The sequence below is a fragment of the Octopus bimaculoides genome, chromosome 1 (assembly GCF_001194135.2).
Source record: "Octopus bimaculoides isolate UCB-OBI-ISO-001 chromosome 1, ASM119413v2, whole genome shotgun sequence".
Taxonomy (NCBI): Eukaryota; Metazoa; Mollusca; class Cephalopoda; order Octopoda; family Octopodidae; genus Octopus; species Octopus bimaculoides.
Window position 1 is genome coordinate 192,519,017 of NC_068981.1, and position 6,312 is coordinate 192,525,328.

Genomic DNA, 6,312 nt, shown 5'->3' on the forward strand with positions numbered 1-6,312 from the left:
CACACACATTATACATATACAAACACACACATATATACACAGATACATGTATTTTTGTGTGCATGTGTAAACGATAGACACACACACATACATTCTGCGCACACATTATACACATACAGATACACGCATGTATTTTTGTGTGCATGTGTAAACGACACACACATACACGGTTATAATTCATCCCTCATAAATACATGACCAGATAAAGGGAGAAGTGGTCCAACCAAACAGCAACCAAAATGACGCCCATCCTTATGTTAACCTAGAAGTAGCTGAAAAAGATTTTCTTAGTCGCTTGTAGGTCATCACTTTCTGCAGAAGAATCTGCGCACATTGTTGAATACCTATGTACATGAGCTTACACACACACACACACACACACACGTATACATATATACACATATACACCACATGTATATAGATATATGTATGTGTATATATATATATGTGCGTGTGTGTATGTGTGTTTGCGTGTATGTGTGTGCATATATATATATATATATATATATATATATATATATATATATATATATATATATATATATATATACGTATGTCGTTTTCCTTAAAACCTGTTTAAATTATATGTATGTATATACATATTTATCTTTCTATGTATATATGTATGTATATGTGTATGTATGTATATGTATGTATATGCGCGTGTGTGTATGTGTGTGCGTGTTGACCACATAGACACAAATAACTATATATATTTACATGTGTATATTTGTATGTTTGTAGATATCTGTATGTGCGCGAGAGAGACTAAATAAATTGGATAAGAAAGCAATTACAAATCCTGTCACGTGTTGTTCAAGTAGATTTTCCTTTTTTAATTGGCCGTGAGTTTAATAATGACAGGAAATGTATTCTTGTGATCAGCACGAATACAAGTTGGTTGGAATCATACAAGTGCTTAGACGTCGCTGATATAACCAGAACGCCATAGAATAACTTGGAGACGAAACTTCTGGCAGTGAAAACCTTTGTCTTCAGAGAAATACCAGTTTGAAATTTTTGGTACAAGGTCAGCAGTTTCAGGAAGGGAGCTAGTGGATTACATTGACCCCAGTACTCAGCTGGTACTTAATTCATCGATCCCCGAAAGGAGGAAAATTAAATTCGACCTCTGCTGAATTTGAACGCAGAACGAAATGCTGTTCAGCATTTTGTTCGGCGTTCAAATTCAGCAGCATCGCCACCTTATCCTTAGAGAAATATTGATTTCTAATATTTATTAAAAGGCCACATATTTGGGGTGAGGACAGCCGATGAAATCGACCCAGTACGTGACTATGAGGGTGCGTTGCTTTGTGGTCAGGGTATTGACTCACGATTGCAAGCTCGAGATTTCGATTCCCCGACCGAGTGGTGTGTTTTCTTCTTGAGCAAAACACCTCATTTCACGTTGCTCCACTCCACTCAGCTGTAAACGAGTAACCCCGTGACAAACTGGCCTCCCGTTCAGGGGGAATGTGCTCTCGGTCACTTACACATCGGGGAAACTGGGCAATCGGCCCTGAGTCCTAGGACTCGAATCACTAATATCCATGGGACGATGGTGATGATAGTGGCGATGGTGATGATGATGATGATGATGACAACACGACAACGACGTTGTACTTGGCTCGTACTTTATTTCACCGACTCCGCAATTTTGAGGGGAGGGGATTTATTCGTATCCAATGACCCCAGCCTTAGATTGGTTCTTCATTTCATCGACCCTGGGAGGATTTGACTTGGCAGGATTTGAACTTACAACGTAAAGAGTCAAAAGGAATACTGCATGGCAGTTTGCTACACGTTCTAATGATTCCAATCTGCTGCTATGTCGACCCCGTAATAACGACGGGATTTGAACTCGGATACATTCTTTTAAAATATCTAGAACAAACATAGTTATTTGTGAAAGCTGAAGTGAAGGAGTGAACGGGGAAATAGCTGTGAAAATGTATTTGGTTACGACGCCGGAGAACTCCTGTAATTTGCAAAGACCTGTTTCGAAGTAGTTTTGTTTCCATTGTAGCGAGAATCCGGTTTAGATTCGAATTATAGTTCTCAGATTTTTTCCTGTCTAGAATTATGACATAATATACAGTGTTTCAAAAGTCTATGTCATATTCTAAGAATGTTCTCTTTGCCGGGCACAAACACCCCTCCTCTTTAAATTTTGCCTTTCATCTCTCGGGGCCAGTAAGTAAATACCCGTCAAGCATTGAAATCGATGTAGTCGATTTCCCCTACTTCCCATAAATTTCAGGTTTTGTACCTAAAGTAGAAAGGATTATTTCTAGAAGCCAGTTAAAGCCAAGGAGTTTTTTAAAAAGTTGTTTATTGTCAAAAGTTATTTCAAAGCCTAGCTGATATTGCAAGGATAATGATAATAATAACAATTTAGATATATTAAAAAATTAGGGTCACTCAAGAATATCATATTTATAAATTTAGTTGGCAGTGACTTCGAAGTTTCGGCTTACTTGCTGTCATCTGATGATAACTAGCAAGCCGAAATTTTGAAGTCACTATAACTTATTTTTCGTTAAAAAAATTATGCATGCATAATTTATGGTGAAGCATGACCTTCGAACGTTGGGCCTCACAGAAGCAATCACAAGAGAATGAGACCTCTGGGGATATGTTGTGATTGAGAAGATCCGGCAAGTAAAGTGAGATCACAGCCGTAGCCTATACCAGTGTCGTATAACCAGCCCATTAAAAAAATACCTTTGAATCGTCGGGCGACACGCTGTGCATGGGGAGACTGTTGAGTCAAGTAAAATCAAAAATCAAAAATCAAAATGGAAATTGTAGTTGTGGCCGATGCCAGTGCCGCCTGACTGGCTCCCATGTTGGTGGCATGCAATAAGCACCATTCATGCGTAGGTCGTTGCCAGTGCCGCCTGACTGGCTCCCCGTACTGGTGACACGTAAAAAGCGCCATCCGAACGTGGCCGATGCCAGTGCCACCTGACTGGCTCCCGTGCTGGTAGCGTGTAATAAGCACCATTCGAACGTGGCCGATGTCCGGCCCTCCTGTGCTGGTGGCACATAAAAAGCACCCACTACACTCTCGGAGTGGTTGGCATCTCACTGTAGAAACATTGCCAGATCAGACTGAGCCCGGTGCAGCCGCTGGCTCTCTAGATCTCAGTCAAACCGCTCAACCCATGCCAGCATGGAAAACGGACGTTAAACAATGATGATGATGATGATGATGATGTACATACATACTCTCTTTTTCTCTCTCCCCTGCTCTTTCTCTCACACACAGACTCACACATGCTTAAAAGCTTAGTCGTTACTCGTAATCGAATGAGATCTGAGAGTCTGCACCACACTTTTGCTAGATGTTTAAGGCGCCTGTGTAGTCGCGAACAGACAGTGGAGCACGGGGGATGCACCATCTCAAGACTGCAACTTATTTACAGATGTGTAGACCGTCTGTATATATGTATTTGTGTGTATGTGTCTCTCTACACTCACACACACACATATATGCACACAACACACACATGTGAGTGTGTCGTGTGTTGCGAGTCAAGGCGCGCGACCTAGGGATTAAGGTATTGGGTTCGGGATCCTATGGTCATAGGTTCAATTCTCGAACCAAGCATGTGTTGTATACTTGAATAGGGCACTTCATATCGTGCACGCATACACATATACTTATACGCACAATAAGCATGTAAACGTTTGATAGTTGTCATGGAGACTTTAGTCTCTCTCTATCACCTTTCAACAGCATTTTTAATGAAGAGCCATCAGAACAATTAACAACATAATAAAAAGGTTTATTTATGATGATGCTTGGTTTCACATTTCCTGTCATTCAGCTTAGCAGCCGCTGATTATGGTGTAGTTGGTATTGGAAAGTTAAGGGCTTCCTTGATGCCTGCCAGAGAACAGTGTAAAAGTGCTTTGTGGAGGAGCGAGGTGTTGTCACGTCGAAGGTCTCAGCTCAACTCGATGAGAAATTGAAAGTAACTGTTTAAGTATGAGTTTTACTACGCATGCGCAACTCGAGGGGCTTCCTCAATGGCGGCTATAATTTCGCGCCACTACAAGCACAATTATAAATTCAGTGATAATAAACTAATTACACTACTAGGATAAATTACAATGATAAGTATAACTGCATACTCATACCCAAACACAAGGTTCATTAATTTTAGATAGTGGGGATCAGTAGCAAAGACTGTCTGAGAAGCAGCTGTACTGGTTTTATAACGCCTCTAACGATTGGTCGCTTATCATATGAGAAGTAACGATCACATCTCGCTCAAATTATATCCCATCCTTAAGAAAGAAAGAACATAATTTGTAGCAAATCCCTGCCTCAATTTGATCTGTTTTCTTCCCAATTAGGAGGCTTTTGTAAACACAAACAAAATACACCGAGAGAGAAATGAACGCAGTCATGCATCAGCTCAGACACTATTGACAGTCGGAGGATAGGAACGACCGAATCTGTTCCTAATCTAAAAGTGGCTGGAAACACATATGTACATTCTTTCTCCTCTACGTACAGTCACACAAGCTGTCCAACTAAATCACTAAGATGAAAACAGCATTTTCTTACAGAATTAGGTAAAAAAATTATGTCATTTTCCGACGTTATTCTATTAATATATTTTCTTGGAACAGTCATGTTCCATTTCCACCCTTTATCAATAAAATAGAGGTTGAACGACAGACTACTCTCATTATTTATTTTTACTCTTTCATTATTGTTGCATTAATCTTATTGAATACCATATTCCTAGATAAAATGAAGTCTGGAAAATAATTACAATAAGCCAGAATACAATCAGTTTGTGAGTAGAAGAGGTTGTAACGGTTGAAGTTTATTTTGTAAACAATAATATGGAACGTCAGAGTCGTAATTAGTTTGTAAGGATTGGTTCTTCGTTGATTGCCATTATGTAAAGATGAAAGAACAGTGATTGAAGTTGTGAAGAAAATATTTATTTACCGTTACATTGTAAAATACCTTGCCTCGACGGGCAGGTGATAAAATCGTAAAGCATGCGAAGTAAAAATAGATGTCGTAGATTTTCCTTGTATAGTTTGTGTTTGTGTTCTCGTCATTGTGTAGAAGTAATTACAGATAGAGATGGAGTAAAGTATTAAGAAGAAAGTGAGCTGAGCTAGTGATAGTGAGAGAGTTGAGGGAAGTTGTCTCGCATAGTCGCTGATTGTAACTTTCTTTTTCTCTCCGATTCCCCATGATTCTAGTGGTCCGTTTACTAACTGATGGTCGCTCTCTCTAACTCGGGTTCTCATTAACTCACTAACTGACTTTTACTTCGGGGTTCTTGTTTTTATAACTATCCAGAAGGATAGACATATCGTTGGTGGTACTTGTTATCTTAATTCTAGCCTTTGGTGGCTTATAAGATGTTAGAAGGGTCAAGTGGCGGAGACATCATTTTGCTTAGCTGAGGCATCTGGAAAATGTAAACTGCTGTCACAGAAAAACTATTGTTTTACCGTGAGAAAAGTGTTAATTAAATTTGGCTATCTAGGATCGAATCTACATCATGCCTGCAAGATCCACTACAAGATAATGATTGGTTGGTGTTATTAACCAATGGTACCTCGCTGTTGGAAGTTCGGTGAAAATAATGTCACTGCATTTGACACAAGTAAAATTTTTATCATGTTAACCAGCGTGTCAATTTGCGTCCCTTTGCGTCAAAGAAGTAACTTAGTTGAATCGGTTAATAGAGAGCCATAACTGGGATCAATGTGATCGATTAAAATCCTCGACAGTGGTGCTGAAGCATGGTAACAGTCAAATGACTGGAACGTGTGACAAAGTAAAAGAGTACATTATTTTCTTACTGCCGTTTTGAAATGTTTTATATTACAACGAGTCACCAAGAATAGTATTATCTTGAATTAAACTGAATCTCGTCTGAGGTCCGGATTTTCAGCTGAAATTTAATATATTTTCATAACTAGTAATGTCTATTAACAATTAAACAGACCTCTTGGGAGAGGTAAGTGGAACTGTGAAGTACATTGACCACTCAAAAGCAATAATGGTTTTTAAAATGAAGACTGTATGTATTTTTTTTAAATATTTTAAAACGTTGCTGACGAATTTTTCAAAATGACTCTTGCTGCAAAAAACATTTTTGTTAAAACAAACCTTTTTTCTTTTGTACAGAATGTCCAGGTGGCGCTGATAACCCATGTTATGGAAATGGCGTTTGTGCGGATGGAAAATGTACCTGTTATGTAAGTTCTTGAATTAAAAATAAGTGTTTCAAATTTTTGTACACGACCAGCAACTTTAGGGTATGG

The 6,312-nt window shown here is 38.9% G+C and overlaps 1 long non-coding RNA gene across 1 annotated transcript in view; it reads left to right on the top strand.

Annotated features, from left to right (window-relative positions):
- Positions 1-6,246, top strand: part of LOC106871611 (uncharacterized) — a 31,311-nt gene extending 25,065 nt beyond the window's left edge. The window contains exon 3 of the long non-coding RNA XR_001409678.2: positions 6,176-6,246. This is a non-coding gene — a long non-coding RNA (uncharacterized LOC106871611). The remainder of the gene's footprint in view (positions 1-6,175) is intronic.
- The last annotated feature ends 66 nt before the right edge of the window (positions 6,247-6,312 follow it).